The sequence below is a fragment of the Charadrius vociferus genome, unplaced genomic scaffold, assembly GCF_000708025.1.
Source record: "Charadrius vociferus isolate BGI_N301 unplaced genomic scaffold, ASM70802v2 scaffold153, whole genome shotgun sequence".
NCBI lineage: Eukaryota > Metazoa > Chordata > Aves > Charadriiformes > Charadriidae > Charadrius > Charadrius vociferus.
The window spans coordinates 1,606,237-1,623,483 of NW_009647939.1; positions in this window are offsets into that span (position 1 = coordinate 1,606,237).

The following is a 17,247-nucleotide window of genomic DNA, read 5'->3' on the forward strand; positions in this document are numbered from 1 at the left end:
CTTTACTCCACATTTCCTTCTGAACTGTTATTACTCCTGTGCATCAGCATGAAATGAAGGATAGAAGTATTATGACCACTTTGCAACTATCTCTGGGTGTCTAGGGGAGGGAAATTGTGATCTTGAAATCTTTGCTGAGGAATTAACAAATAAAACTGCAGATTAAGAGACAAAAAATTGTATTGTAGATTTTGAAGTGTGGGACCATATCCAGCATGAATGTTTTCTAAACATATGATAATCACATTGGTTCTTTAACACAGCAGAATCCCCCACATAGAGTATACGCAGTTCATTTGCTCCCACACCGATTTTAAGAGCACCCTGTACAAAACCAGAACTTGCCTCATAAAGAAGATGCTGTAAACACCATCCTTCATTTGCACTTATTAAATAATGTATGTTGGAGGCAACTGAGTATTTAATTCCACCACCTTATGTTTCACTCTTAATCATTTTCTAAATCTTAGAAATGCTCATGTAGGTTGAGTCAGACCTTCCTAGTTTAGGCAAGACATGCATAGAGAGTAGATTCCCATTAATGGTTCAATTTGTGGGAGCATGCAGCAGCTCTGGCTCTTGCATGAACATTTGCCACAAATTTGGAAATCCCAGACATAAGTACCATCTAGCTGTGCAAGGTAAGTAGCTCAATCACTGTGGATACATGCAAAAAGTTCTATACTTCAGAAAGCACTGGTATTACTGAGGAAGAGCTAAATAGCTTATGTCCAAGGCAGTCTTTTGTGATATTAAGTATGTGTTTAATTTTAACCATGAGTGCTCTAGTTACCTTTTTATATGATGCATTAATACTTTGCTAAAGTAAGAGAAATACAAGAAAAATTTAGCCTGAATGTTGTTCAGTGCCAAAAAGTCCTTGTCAAAGAAGGTAACTTGCATTCATTCAGTAAATTAACCCATAGATGTTCATTATAATAATAATAATAGACTTGAAAAGGCATCTTGTGGTCAGGCTGAAGGTTTTTCTGCTTTTGACATCATCATAGTGTACTACAGGGGAGTAACAGATGTTATGCAACAATCCCTTACCATGCTCTGCTGTTTAAACATATTTATCAATAACTCACTGCATGGATAACTGAAACATTTCTAATGTAGATCAGTTGATAGATGTTCTCATTAACAAAAAGCTGCAGGCCATGTCATTATCATCATCTTCTCTCTTCTTTCCAGCTTTACTAAATGCATAGGTTTTCTATGCATATGTATATGTTTGGGACAGAGGAGGGTTCTGCTCAACAATTCCTTTTATCAGTTCATGTTCCTGATAATTTGACCCTCCTTTCTTTTCCTTTTCCTCTTTTAGATTGTGATAGTGTAGCAGAATTCTAATTAAATTACATCTAGGAAAGTATATCTAGACAGAGATTGATTAATAGAGAACTGTGTTAGAAGATGGTGTCTTGAGTACAACAATGATAGATTTGCTTTGTCTCCTGGTGTTATTCAAATTGGAATACAAAACTATAAGGCTAAATCTGGTTTCGTAAAGATGCTGAAGATAGCTGGCTGAACGCTGATGTAAAAATTCTTCATGAATGTTTGCTCAAATTTCAAAAGGCTGGGTTTATTGCTGTGGGGTTTGTCTGGCCTTTTTTTTTTTTATAATAGAGAGGCTTTTGCTTTACTTACGCTTTACTTTGCATCTGCTGTTTATGAGCATTTGTAAGAAAGGCTGCACTTCTAAAGAATGCATATACCCCTTGCATACAAAAAAGGTTCATTTTTTTATTGTTGTCTATTCTTCCAATAACATTTAAGTCAACTAAGCCAGAAAACAAAACAATATCACTTTGCCCATAATATATTTCCAGTAATGAGTACTGCATGCTTTTAATGTGTTAAGGCCTGCCCACCCATATATTCTTCTGCAATCAATACAGGCAGAACTGTATTGTTCTGTGTTGAGTACAGAGAAAGCATGCAGAGAAATTAATTTGAAATTAACAGTTTTCAAGGAATTTATAAAATCAGAGTGGTTGTCCCAATTACTTCTTGGACAGGTTTTTGCAGCTCAATAGAACAATAGCTAGAGCTAGCTTTAATCTCCATATTAAAGCAATACGGCCACTTGACATTTTGGGAGAGGGAGTTTGGCAGAATCAGAAGTCTGCAAACAACCGAGGAAGACGAAAGAAGGGAACAACACCTACTCTTAATCTAGCAATATTGGTAAGGACTCACTTCTTTCAAGGGATTTGAAAAACCCAACTTTCTGTTGGGTTTCCTTTCTTGGCCTTAATTACTTCTTTGACTTGAAGGGAAGTTCAGATACCACATAAAGGTTTTAAGATATTTTTCCTTTTTCTGGGTGCATCTTTGAAACACCAAACCTGCTGGAGTTTGTTAGATAATTTTTACATTTGTAAGCTCATCAGTAGTAATGAATTTTACTCCAAACTAGCGATTTACGTATGGAGTAATATAAGCTATTTGAAAACATTTATTTGAAACTTGCTAGCCAGAAAGAAATGTATTTAAAATTTTCTAAAACTGCTGTCCTTTCTAAATAATTTAAATCCGTAATCATAAAATCGAAAGGCTTCTGCTAGCTCTTCCTCCTCTAGCTTTTCTTTGATTCTTGTCAGGTCTTATTAAACCATTTCAGTTACTCAGTCAAAGTTTTGTACTTAAGCTTAGCAGTAAGACCTAATTCTGTGTTTTGGCAAGGTTCCAGCTTCATATTCTTGAGGCAAACAAGCACTGCTTATACCAAGGTTCTGTGGCACTGATTTAAATTGGTCTGTCTTCAACAGGTCAATATGCCTTACACATATGATTTCCTCTCAAGTAACAGTATAAAAAATGATCACAAAGAGTAATTTTTATTTTTTTTTAAATACAAAACTTAAATTAAATTCAGGGTGAAAAAAAAACAGGTTGGGCATCTCTTGTTACAGGTTAGGCGAAGGTTCCTAAAACAGTAAATTCTGACCTTCTTTTTCCTTAAATCAGGGTAGATACACTGAAGATATGATATATGTGAAATAAACCAAAACTGTATATTGAAAGCAGTAACATTAAGAATTCACCTTTTTTTTCTTTGCAGTACATCTTGCCATGAGACACACCAATCAGCCTGTAGAAAGCGTTGGTAACTCTGATACATATCTCCAAAGCTTCTGCTACTGGTTACAATTTCAAAACTGCCAATGATGCTAAAGCAGAAAGAAAACAAGCTATGGATAAAGGGGCAGATTTTTTTTCTACAGAATTCTTGTTTTATCTTGCTTTTAAAGCCTCAGCTCTGGGAATCACATGAATCTCTGCACATATTTAAAAACATAAAGGTGACTTTGGATGACTTGTGGAAAAAGGGTGGAACTATTAATTTTCCAAGCTAAACTGCCAAAAGATTTAGAGCCCTAATTCTTTATATTGTTTAAATATAAAACATTTGAAATAATTTAATAAGTTTTGAGTCTACTGCAGTGCAATAATATTTTTAGCTCTGCAGAACCAATATTAGCAATAAAAGGTTTACTATAGTCATGCCTCAGACATTATAAAACTTTCAGGTACGTCTTTTCCTGTAAAACTGCTATGTAAATGTCTTTTTCATTTCATGGATTATGTTGTTTTCAGAAATAACAAGGGTATATAGGCCACATTTTTAGATATATGGGTTTACCGTTTCATACTGTACAAAATGGTAGAGAATATTGCTTTCTTTTCTTTGTTGCGTTGCTTGCTTGCTGACAGGGCTGATCCCAAGCCAAGCCTGAGGTGTGGGAGAAAACAGCTTTGCTTGCCTTACCAGGAGGCACTGTGGAATGACTACAAATACAGAACTTGTAAAGAAGGACTGGCAGAAAGCACTACTCCAGAAAGAACACAAGAGAACTTGTTTTCAAGGTTTCTTTTCTGTTTCCCCCACTCAGCAGTGATGTGTTTTCTCTGGAAAGCTGCAGTATATGTGACTTCAGTGTTCTAATAAAACATAGATTTAAAGTACTTGCTATCATCTTCCGATATACTGTAAGGAAGAGGGAGCACAGCTGATCCTCATGACCTATCTGGGACCTCATCACAAGTTTTGTAGTCATATTCAGTGAAATTTTTTTAAGCTTATCAACTATACAAGCAACTCAAAATCTGTCTTGCATTTCATGATCAGATCATAAATGTAATAGCGTAAAGCATATAAATGAAATATTTAGAGTTTCAGATATGAAATAAAAATAACTTTTCCTGATCACTGAAGAAGATTAAAACCCTAGAAAACCAACTGCCTCTGTATTCCCTACAATGTTTTGTTGATACAGGCCATTGCCTGCAGAAAGCAATGCACTCTTGAAAACTTTTGCATATGTTACTGCTCAGCAACCATTCTATCCTGTTTGTGTTAAAGAAAATTAAAATAATACAACTATGTTTGCATTTTTACATTACAAATTTATAACTTAGGCATACCACCATTATATGAATGTAACTTTCAACTTAAACATCTCAGATATTAACAGTAGTGCACATGAAAAGAAAAAAGTATCATGAGTGAAACCAGCCTCGTATTTTGGCAATTTGCTGATTAGAGCTCGTCAGCTCAGCAGGGTTGAGAATCACCAATTCAGATCATTGATGTAATTTGGATGAATGAGCTGGTGTCAGAATCAGTCACCATTCTGTCCAAATCACTGCAAGGCTGGAGACTTGAATACATGAAAACTTATCAGATTTTGGATATGATAGATCTCTGTCTCTCTGTACAGTCACTCTTGAATGGGTTGAATTTTTCTTACTTTGGCACAAAAATAAACTTTTGATGGCACTGAGAGATGAAGTAATCATTAAAGAAATTGTGTGGTGTCTTGGGATAGAGTAAATTTGTTCCTCTGCTGGTTTAGCTGGATGTCTTTAATATTTGGTCCTTTTTTTCTTTCCTTTTTTTTTTTTTTTTTTAGTTAATCAAAGAGGAAAGAGCTCCTGGAGGTGACATCTCAAAACTCCAAGGAACAGGTCACGACCTCTAGTTTGCTGTCTCATGACACCAACTACTTGGGGATAAATTCACAAAATAAGTTAAGCGTTACAAATTTTTGCAGTCATTTCTAAATTGTAGATTACTTTTACCATACTTGTAAGTGAGATACTGCATGTCTTGTGTTATATTTTGTATCAGAGTCGGATGCATGAGTGCAAGCGCTCTAATTGGGGGACATAATCAATGACAAATCTTATGGAAACAAATGCCTTAAATTCTATTCCTTTCTGCCAGGTAGTGCTCTTCCTAGTCTTAAGGGAATGATACTGTCCTCTTGGGAATCAGCCTACATCTTGTCCTGGAACTGACACTTGAACTTTGTCTTCTAGTTTTCTAAAGCAATTATGTACGCACTTGTAATGCTGCCACTTGGACTGTTTTAATTAAATAGCTTGAGTGTTTGGGCATTTAATTCTGATGAATATGTAACTGCTTATTATTCCTGCCTGTGCAAGCATGGAATAGGTCTGTATCACGGTTATTCCTACAGATCATTTAACCTCAAATAACAGGTGAGAACACCTTCTCTTCTTTCTGTTGAAACTGTCTTCTGGCCCAGAGAGATTTTCCTAGATCTAGCAAAGAGCTCAGGCTTGGCACACCCTCTCTCACATCAGGTTGTTTTTTCAGTCTTCCTGTAAAGCTCATCAGAAACTAAACATGAAAAATCTTGAAAGAAGTTTGTAAATCAATATTTCTCATGACATTTAATTTGTGAAGTTGCACTACTATGTTTTATGTGGCCTGTCCGTGGAGGAAAACAGCCAGATGCAAGGATGAGTTTAATTAAGATACAAAATGAAATGTTAATTAAGAGTTCTTGAGAAGTAGAAGAGAGGAAAAAGGAAATAACAGAATCCTCTGCACTGCTGTGTTGCATCACTGACCAATAACAGAACTGCTTTTCCCCATCTCTTGACAAGGGCATATGAGTTAAGGTATGTCATTGCTTTTGGGATAAAGAACAGGCATATCACAAAGGGTGGCTGTAAGAGGTAGTCTTCTCTCACTAGAGCAGGAAATATTTAGAAATATTCAGGACATTCCAGCTTGGTATGACTTCTAGAGCTAGTAGTACAGCCTCACAAACATATCAAGATGCTAGATTAGGAAACTGGGAGGCTTTAAATTTTAAATTTAAATCTTAATCATGTTTCTAACTGTTATTGTGTTATTGTAGCTGTTTTACAAACACAATTTTCTTTAAGCCTTTCATCTTGCCTCATAGTAAAGTTAATTCTTAGTAATCTGACAAACTCTGTGGACAGGTAAATGCATTTTGGCAGACTGTATTAGGCAGCTATTTGAGTGTCTACTATGCAGAGTTGAGGACTCTCAGACAGCCTGTAGAACAACTCACCATCATGCAGCTGAAGCCTTGTCATACATAAGCATGACATGCTTCCCAAATACGAAGAAGCTTTTGTTGTTAGTATGAGTCCTGTGTGCTAGCAGAAACATAATATGAAAGGAAACCAAAACCTGGATTTCAGAAGCTGCTGGCACACCACTGGCCAGGTACAGCATATTTAAAATGATTTAAGGTCATTTGTCTGGATAAAAAAAAAAGTGAAAAGGAACATGACTTTGAAGCCTAATGATTACAGCACTTGTAAGAAAGTGTTCACATCTTGCTTGACTGACTACTTAATATATTAGCAAAGGGTTGTTTAACGTATAATAACTGAAAATTTATTGGAACAAAGACTGCAATTCAGCTCCCTGGTGAATATCCTATCAGAAGACTAGATAGTCAAGATCAGTTATGTCTCTTTGACCCTCTCAGTTTATTGAATCATTAACTGTTCTCTCCAAAGTCAAGTAGATTCAAGTCTCCTCTTCCCATCACAGTGTATGGTCTGAACACAGGTTTTGTTGTAATACATCTTGAATTCCTTTTTGGTGTAGCAGAAACCTATTGTGTGGAGAGTTATTAACCCATGACAGCCTAATTCTGGAGTCTAGCATACTTCACAGGAAATTTGGAGCTGGGGTTGAGGTGGTGAGGTTGACTCCTTGGAGCTGAAGTGTAAATTAAGGTCAACATTTAAGTGCACACAGGCTGTGGGTGTTCCCAGAGTTAGAAACTAGTGGAGTTGTAGTTGTGAATATAAAAATAGGTATTCCTAAATACCTGGTGCTAGAGTAAAGGGTACTAGGCTGGGCTTCCAGACCGGGCATTTTTTTTAATGGTCTCATTCCTTGGTCCTCAAAACAGAAAAAAAATACTCTTCCTAGCATGAGAATGTGTAAAATTTGCTGCTAACATCAGTGGCAGCTGGTTTGGATCCTATTTTAATCCTGTTGAAACTAATGACAAAATTTCACTGAGTTACATAACAGGGTGGATACAAACGGAGCGCATCCTTACAGACAACATACAACGTAGTTCACCTGTGCTGGTGCTCAGCATTGCCCCATGACTGGTGTTTGTCCCACTAAGGAGTCATCACTAGCTTATTGAGGTGCCAGTTAAAGGTGTCTAACATTACCCTTTTAATTCTTGTTGTTATCATTATTGCAATTACTATTAATATTTTGTATCAGCTCTTAATACTAATTCAAGAAATACCTGGCATAATCCAGAAAGAAAATTAGAGAATTTTAATTGTATAAGGGCCTGGATTTAATGGATTAGGACAAAACTGACTAATAAAAGAAATGAATTTGTATACATGGTTAGCTTCTACCTGGACTGAGGGAAAGCTCTTTTTTTTTTTGACAACGGGCATCAGTGTTAGTTTTTCACAAAGCATTTTGGCCTCTAGCAGCCAAAATGTTGTTTTCCTCTTTTGCCAGACCCCTGTGATTGCAACAGTGTGCAACTGTCACTGTGAGAAACACAGAGAACAGTCACACTTGTCTTCTGAGTGCCAAGTTGGCAACTAACTTTGTTTGGCTCATGAGCATGAACATTCCTGACAGCATGTGAGAGCCAGCTCCGAGCCGAGGTGGCACCTGCAGTGCACAGAGAGCCAACTGCTATTAAGAAATGAACAAAGGTGTGCTCTACGATTTTAAATATACTTTGGCTAATTGGAGGCTTTTTTTCTCTATTAAGCACTCACAGAGAAGATTCCTACTTTAATATGTGGCATAGGTTACAAGGGGCTCAAAAACATTTGTTTAACTTGGCATTGGTGATGACGGCAAATCAAACAAACAGTTTATGATGTATATGAAAATGAACAAAAAGCCAGAAAACTGAGAGGATTAGGTTACCCAAATTTTGAGTTATTGTGAGAAAAGACTCAGGCTGATAGATTGTCCTACTAATCTTAGCTCATCTTAGGATCTGTCTTTGCTTTCTGCCACACTGACTTTCCCTGGGAATTTTACTTTTTTTATAGCAATTGTCCCATATGACTCATTCTCTGGTAATGACAGCATACTATAAACACAAATATTTGAGAAATTGTAAAGTTACCAATTCCCTTTGTAACCAGTTTTATTTAAAGGCAGAAAATAAACAGAAAGTAATAATAATTTTTTGGATTAAATAATACCTAATCTTCCATAATAACTATCTAAATTCCTTTCTTATAGTTGCAGAGCAAATTTCTGTATGTCACTTCTTGGATTCTCCCTGAATGAAAATCTTTCATCCATATGCCCTTGGTTTCTGAAGTCCAGGACTGGGTCCAGACTGACTACAAACTTGAACTGCCATCCCGTGGAGCACTTAATTGCCTGTTTAACTTTAAGACATGAATAATCTCATCTGAGAGGTATACAAAATCAGGGATTATAAAAAGATGAAACAAGCTAAATTCATGCCACGTGTAGAGACATCTACATCTGGGCTAAAGCCATAAAGAATTGTCCATCTCTAATTGTGTACTACCTAAATAGGATTCTGTCACATGCACTCCTAAATTTAAGTTTCTAACACAAAGGGCCAAGTAATGGGAAACGTGTTTACTGTCTTCTGGCATAGGTGCCAAAAGCTAATGCAATTCCAGCTCAGATTTGGAGCTTTTAAGCACTAATCCTATTTTAGCTTGTCTTACCAATAATGGAAGTAGCTGAAATACTGTGGCTTTATTGCGCCTTTACCACTCCTGTGACTGCAGGATCACAGGATATCCCTTACAGTGCTATGTGTCTGACATCATTACCATATAGTTTATTCCTTCTCTCATCTTCTCAAAGAGTTATGAATAAAGGCAGTGATTTCCTTTGGTAGGTTTTGGATGATTTCCTTCTATTCTATGTTTCTCTGGTTTGAAGAAGTCAGGTAAAATGGACTTGGAACATGAGAGAGCTTTGTAGTGATCACCACAGCTTTGTGGAAGTTTTTAATACTCAAGGGCAGATAATGCATCTAATAGTTTTGGACAGTCTGCTTGTAAGACTTGTTCCGGTGATAGAAATCTCTATTGCATTACATGGTAGCAACACTGGGGCTTGGCTGGCATTTAAGGCCAGGCTGGATGTGGCCTTGGACAACCTGGTCTAGAGGGAGGTGTCCCTGCCTATGGCAGGGGGGATTGGAAATTGATGATCTTCAAGGTCCCTTCCAACCTAAACCATTCTATGATTCTGTGATTCTATGATTCTATGAATTCCAGAGCTCTTAGACGTTCTTGGTTCAGCCCCAAGCTTGTTAGGTAAAAAATCTTGTTTATGGGCAAGGTTACCGTACTTCTACAGAGAAAAACATCAATAATAGTAATAATACAACTAAAATGGTAGCACACACTTTCTCAGTTTCTGTCTGCTTTCTTGGGGTTATAGTCACCCTCCTGTTCTTTCTCTGGGAGCACACAGTTAGAGAGGTTAACAACATAAGTCATCAGCATCTGGAGTCCTTCATTGGGAGGAACATGATGCTGATGCTGCTGATATCTTTTTCCACCCCTGAGACCTACTTGAGATCATCTTCACATTTGCTAACATGCTTTTACACCTCATTGCTCTGCAGCTCCATGTTACATCCAAATTTTCTATAGATGATATATGGCTTTTATGTGTGTTCTTTGTTCTGTTACCCAAACATCCAGTTTTGCCTGGCTCCAGCTCTGCATTTCTCTAACTGACCACTGGCAAGTTGTTTATAGCCATGGGCTCTCCACTGCAAGCCTGTGCCTCATCTCTTCTCATCCTGAGCCCGTACACCTCTGTGTCACATCCTGTGTCTCTGCTCCTAGGTGGAGAGCTGCTCTCGCAGCAGGCCTGTATTTCTCTACACTACATCGTAACGTTAGAGTTCCAAGTATCTCCTTCTGCACAGAACAACTGCTTGTTCCTGCTATCTCTACAAAAATGTGGTCATACCACACAAAGATAAACAAAAGCAAAACAAGTTAGCTATAGACACCTCGTCAGCTGGAGAACTTGCTGTCACAGCTAAGCCAAGTAAAATCAAGTTGCAGGCAGGTCAAGAATAGTTCAGGCAGAGCAAGTCTGACAAACCTCAGTCCCGAGGCTTTACAAATTTAGTGCAAAGCTTGTAGCCTGATACTGTCAATGGCAGTACTGTATCATAGCACTATGTGATTACAAGCTTCACTCCATTATTTTATAATACGGCCATGAAAAAATAGCCAGAGTCCACACCATAGTACTTCATCGGTCTCAGTGCAAAGTGCCTGTGAATTTACCTCTCAGTGAAGTATGCATACTTTGTGCCAAGTTTGATGATAACAGAAAGTACATTTGTAAAGCAGAAGCTTGTAAAGATTTTAGTGACAATCACATAAGAATCCATGCAGAATAGTATTTTTAAAAGGATTGTCTAGTTAGTGTGTGTTCAAAATATGGCATTACACTTTCAGAGCATGCACAGAGAGTGTCTATCACCTTACATGAGAAAAGTATTTGATATGCCAGGTTACCCTCCATTATTTATTTAGTGAATTAAGAGCAATATTTGTGTGTTTCCATCACAGAGGTAATAAATTTTCTGTCCCATGACAGTTTTTGAGATTCCAATTATTTTTTTTTTCCAAATCATAGCTGAATAGAAAGAAAATATAAAGGCATTTTCAACATCCAACACATGTAAGATATTTTGAGGGATTATTAAATAATTTACCTTTGATGATTTAAAATTACTCGATCTCTTTTTACTTTCTAAGATCTTTTAGTTTTATGTGGTTTTAGTTTTGAAGTTAAAGATCAATTTTAGTTGAATATCAATTTTTTCTAAGTGGAATGTTTCGAGGCTTAAATAAAAGAAAGATGTTGTAAAGTAAGGAGGTAAGTCAAAATCAGCAACAGCCCAATGCTTTCAGTTGAATAAATTCAAAATTTGGTTGAATAATTTCTTCTGTACCTAGAATTCTCACAAAATTAGTGTCTAACTCTTCATCAGGTGTGAGCCATTGCAGCTCAGTGGTTATTTATGATTCTTTTCCCATTTTACACCACTTTAGGACAGTCATTTGAACCAAATGTAAAAAAATGACAAAATTTTGTCTTGGAAGGGACAAAGTGATAAAATAAAATGGCAGCTCAGATGAAAAGCAACAATAAAGGCATAACTGTTCTTAGTTAGACTTTTAATACCGTTAGTTCTTAAAGCTTTTTTTTCCTTTGGATGAAATTTCAAAGAAAATCTCTAACTGCTTGACTTAAACCAAGTTCTGACTAACGAATTATATAGTGCAATGCTTGCAAGGGCAACCATTTTGATAGCATGCAAAGTAGTTGAAGCTTTCATTAATTCTTATCAATTGACACTCCTATTTCATGCAAAAAAAAAGACTTTTACTAAATAGTACTTTTTAAGAAATCTGCGCAAACTCTTAAGCTCTTATTTTAAAAGGCTATCTGTTTCTTTTCATATATGTTATCATAAAGTATAACAAAAAGGTTTAAAATACATCACCTTGTTAATTGGTTATACTTACTGGATTTCATATCCTCATGTAATGTTAATATTTTCATCAACTAGAACTATTGGAGTTTTATGTTTGAATCAACTTTGCTATTAAGGCAGGTCATTATAAACACAAAGGGAAATTGTTCCTCTTGAGTAAGTGTACAGCAGGAGGACTTTGTAAAGGAAGATTATAGGGAGAAAGTAAAAGGAGGTAAGTTATTAAGAGCTAAAAGCAAGTGATCCTGATTAAAATTTCTGTTTAAAGTGGAGGATTTAGTTATTAAGATTACATCCATATTTTCATCCAGAACGAGAAGTAGGAGATATCATTTAGACATTACTCCTTTAGATTTTTTTTTTTTTAACGGTCTTACCTCCTTTTTTTTTCTCATACATTGACTATTCTTTTTTTACTCCATTTGACAAGTCATGTGTAAGGGTCATTACATTAAAGATTTGGGTAGTTTCCCCTTTTTTTCATGGCACATAATGAACCATATTCTCAGAGAGAATACGTCAGTTTTGAGCTATACTGTCAATATATACTGGCTAATGTGGAGACAGATTCAGTTCATCAGAATACCAGTAGTCCTGTCAAAATTCATACATTTTCCTAAGCTGATCGTTCATTGTTGCCAGGATTGTTCTATGATACAGTCACACGTCTCTTTAAAGATCTAGCAGAGATACTACGTCCTTCTGGTTGATAAGAGGGTTCAATAGAAGAAAGGGCATATAGCAGTCATCTCCTAGAACAGCACCAACTCTTGCAAGTTGAGGTTTTGGTGACAGAGCCATTGGAAAGGACCTTTTCACCTTAAGAGTCTAGAACTGAGGGAGTGCAAGACAATTTTATGTAACTTTATATACATGTGCCTTGGTGGCTGTTAAATGCTGACTGAAAAACTTGAGATTAGGTCTAGAGTTAACCTAGAGTTGAGGCAGCTGCATGTCCTAAGAGGAGTGTTTATCTCCATTATTTTTTACTCTATATTTCTTTTTCCTGAAATATGTTCTTAATGCCTGAGTGGATTTTCTCTCTTGTTTCCATTCTAACAAGTTTGTCTTTTTATCACTCGACGGTCTCCAGGCCTGGTGGCTGCTCATTTTATTTTATGTCTCTTCTGTGGCTCTTTATCTCTACATTTTGAGAAAAGAAGAAAGACCCAGAACCCTGAGCCAAGGAACAGATTGACAGGCACTGCTGTTGTTGTCAGCCATTTTCAAACAGCACGGCAGGACAGCATTATTAGACTCAGGTCGACTAAAGTGATCGTGCCTTACCATCAGTCATTTCTCGACCTCTCCATTTTTTTCTTATCTCTTCTTTTATCAAAGACTGGTAGATGACTGCAGCTGTATGATCTTCTCCCACTATGCTCTTGCAAAATAGCTTGACATGTGTTCACTCTTCTGCTACTTCTTTCTCCTTTTGTTATGCACTCTGAAGATTTTTGCCTTTTTTCCTTTTCCTGCTTTCTGGAGGTTCTAATTTTATGTAATTTTTTTTTCATTCTCCATTTCCTTTGTGTAGCAAATGTGAGAAGCAGGTGGCCCTTGTTAGTACAACAGGACATAAATCCTCAAGATACAGGTTAATAAAAAAAGTAAAAAGTGAAAAGCTATATTTCCCCCAAAACAACCCTCCCTTACACCCCCACATCTCAAAGACTCACCTTGCATACCTTACATATTACATACCTTACATATTGCATACTTATGTGGAAGAAAGCCTGAGCAACAAAAATGTGTGCCAGTTGCTGAGTGTTGCAGGTGACTTGGTGACAGCAGACACAGGTAAGACTGAGGTACCAGATATCTTTTTGCATCTTTACCAACAAGGTCTCTGAAGCCCCTGTGCTTAAGAGTTTGGGTTCAGGGAGGCCAAGAACTATCAGTAGTGGGTGAGGCTCAAGTCAGGGATTAGCTACAAGGATTTGACCCACGCGAGTCCTTGGGACTCAAAAGGCTTCATCCAAGGTGCTGAGAGAGATGGCCAACATTCCTCCAAAGCTGTTTTCTATCATCTGTGAAAGGTTGTGGACATCAGGGGAGGCCACCAACAACTTGAATATAGGAAGTTCCATCTTAACATGAGGAGGAACTTCTTTACTTTCAGGGTGGCAGAGCTCTGGCACAGGCTGCCCAGAGAGGGGGGGGAGTCTCCCCCTCTGGAGACATTCCAACCCCGCCTGCATGCCGTCTTGTACAACTGCTGTAGGTGACCCTGCTCTGACAGCAGGGTTGGACTAGATGATCTCCAGAGGTACATTCCAACCCCGCCTGCATGCCGTCTTGTACAACTGCTGTAGGTGACCCTGCTCTGACAGCAGGGTTGGACTAGATGATCTCCAGAGGTACATTCCAACCCCGCCTGCATGCCGTCTTGTACAACTGCTGTAGGTGACCCTGCTCTGACAGCAGGGTTGGACTAGATGATCTCCAGAGGTACATTCCAACCCCGCCTGCATGCCGTCTTGTACAACTGCTGTAGGTGACCCTGCTCTGACAGCAGGGTTGGACTAGATGATCTCCAGAGGTACATTCCAACCCCGCCTGCATGCCGTCTTGTACAACTGCTGTAGGTGACCCTGCTCTGACAGCAGGGTTGGACTAGATGATCTCCAGAGGTACATTCCAACCCCGCCTGCATGCCGTCTTGTACAACTGCTGTAGGTGACCCTGCTCTGACAGCAGGGTTGGACTAGATGATCTCCAGAGGTACATTCCAACCCCGCCTGCATGCCGTCTTGTACAACTGCTGTAGGTGACCCTGCTCTGACAGCAGGGTTGGACTAGATGATCTCCAGAGGTACATTCCAACCCCGCCTGCATGCCGTCTTGTACAACTGCTGTAGGTGACCCTGCTCTGACAGCAGGGTTGGACTAGATGATCTCCAGAGGTACATTCCAACCCCGCCTGCATGCCGTCTTGTACAACTGCTGTAGGTGACCCTGCTCTGACAGCAGGGTTGGACTAGATGATCTCCAGAGGTACATTCCAACCCCGCCTGCATGCCGTCTTGTACAACTGCTGTAGGTGACCCTGCTCTGACAGCAGGGTTGGACTAGATGATCTCCAGAGGTACATTCCAACCCCGCCTGCATGCCGTCTTGTACAACTGCTGTAGGTGACCCTGCTCTGACAGCAGGGTTGGACTAGATGATCTCCAGAGGTACATTCCAACCCCGCCTGCATGCCGTCTTGTACAACTGCTGTAGGTGACCCTGCTCTGACAGCAGGGTTGGACTAGATGATCTCCAGAGGTACATTCCAACCCCGCCTGCATGCCGTCTTGTACAACTGCTGTAGGTGACCCTGCTCTGGCAGCAGGGTTGGACTAGATGATCTCCAGAGGTCCCTTCCAACCCTGACCATTCTATGATTCTATAACTGGAGGAAGGTAAATGTCACACCCATCTTCAAAAAAGGCAAAACAATCAACCCAAGGAGTTACAGGCTGATTGTCTGACTTCAGGGTCTGAAACAACTCCTCATGGAGCCCATTTCTGGGCACAGGCAGAAGATGACTGGAAACAAACACCATGTATTTACTGAAGGGTAAATCATGCCATATGACCAACCTTCTGTGACAAAATGATGAAATTTGTGGGTAAGAGAAAACAATGGCTGTCTTTTATTTGAACTTTAGCAAGGCTTTTGACATTGTCTGTCTCTATATTCTTGTGTCCAATTTAGGATGCTATGGACAGGTAAAAAAATGGGTGGGTGATCATGCTCAGAGCCATGTGCTTAGCAGGCTGGAGTCTAACTGGAGTCTGGTGTCAAGCAGAGTACCAGGTAAGTCTGTACTAGGACCGGTCCCGCTTAACTTATTTTTCAGTGGACTAGAGGAGATGATGGAGAGCATTCTTTTTGAGTTTGCAGATGACACCAGACTGAGGGGGACCAAGTGGTACTCTCCAGGGCAGTGGTGCCATCCAGAGGGACCTAGACAGGCTGGAGGAATGGGGCAGCAGGAACCTCATGAAGTTCAACAAGAACAAAGCCAAGTGTTGCCCCTGGGCAGGAAGCATCAGTGCAAGCCATACAAAAGCCATGTCATTTCATTGCACAGTGCCTATTGTGGGGGAAAGGGTCTGGTTTCTGATAGGACAAACATATCTGACTTTGTCATACCACTAAGTAATGGACAGTCACACTGACAGAAGACAAGTGTGTGCCAGTTTCCATAATATAGTTTCAACATACTTAAAATCAAATTTGATCTCAAACACAGCAGCTCCTCTTCCACTGTTAAAAATATGGCCTAATATATACACATCGATAGGATGAAATAGAAGATATTTAAAAAATCATACAAAAGATTTCTTACATGTAAAATACAGAAATAAGCAGAATATATTGTTACATAATCTTTAAATATTTAGGAATTAGTTTTCTGTTGGGTTTTTTGTTGTTGTTTGTTTGTTTAAAAATCTTCTTCCCTCATCTGGAAAAATGCTGGTAATAATATGGTCTTAGGAAATTTTGTTAAACTCTAATAACAATTTATGAAAATAAAGGCTTGAAGAACTACTTTGAATTGGCTACTAAAGCCTCCAGTTACTCTGACATTCAAACATTACCACTCTGTTTTTGTTATGTGAAGTATTAAAAACAGGTTGAAATTGAAATTATTCTATGGCTCTTAAAACAGAAGCATTGTGAGGGTCTGGATCTCAGACAGGACCTCTCCTGAGTAAACATGAATGAACTTTTTACTTCTTTACCAGCTATGTACAAAGAGTTAGAAGCTGATGTAGAACAGTAAATTGCCATGGGGAGGAAAAGTTCAGCATAAGAAATGTGTGCAAAAAGTCAGTGGAAGCACAGTAACATTTCTTGTACGTGTTAGAGAAAGAAACATTATTTCAACCTTTTTTGTGTAGCTAGAAAGACATAGATAAAAAGCAGGACTTCTGTTTCTGCGCGAGGGCAGTGGGAGGAGAATTTTCTTTTCTGTTGCATCTTCCTTTCCCATCTGCTGCCCCCGTGTTTCACCGAGGCATAAATAATGTTAACACACATGTACACCTGCTTGGACTCGATGATCTTAAGGGTCTTTTTCAACCTAAACGATTTTATGATTCTATGATTCACCTGGGTTGTATTTCAACAGACTTCGAGGTAAATTTACCAACATGATTCCAACCTCCCAGCATTATTACATGGGCTTTTTGAGGAAAATTTGCTCTTACGCATGATGTATAGGGACAGTCTTCCAGCCACTGGTCTAATAAGCAGTGGCTCCTGATATAATTCACTGGAGCCATAAAAAAATGGTAATTTAAATGTTGATGTAACATTCAGAATTTCTTCTCTGTGCTCCTTCTGTTCTGCACAATAACTGCTCTTACATAATACTTGGTTACAGTTTAACAAAGCCTGGGTGGAAAGGCAGCAGAGAAGAAT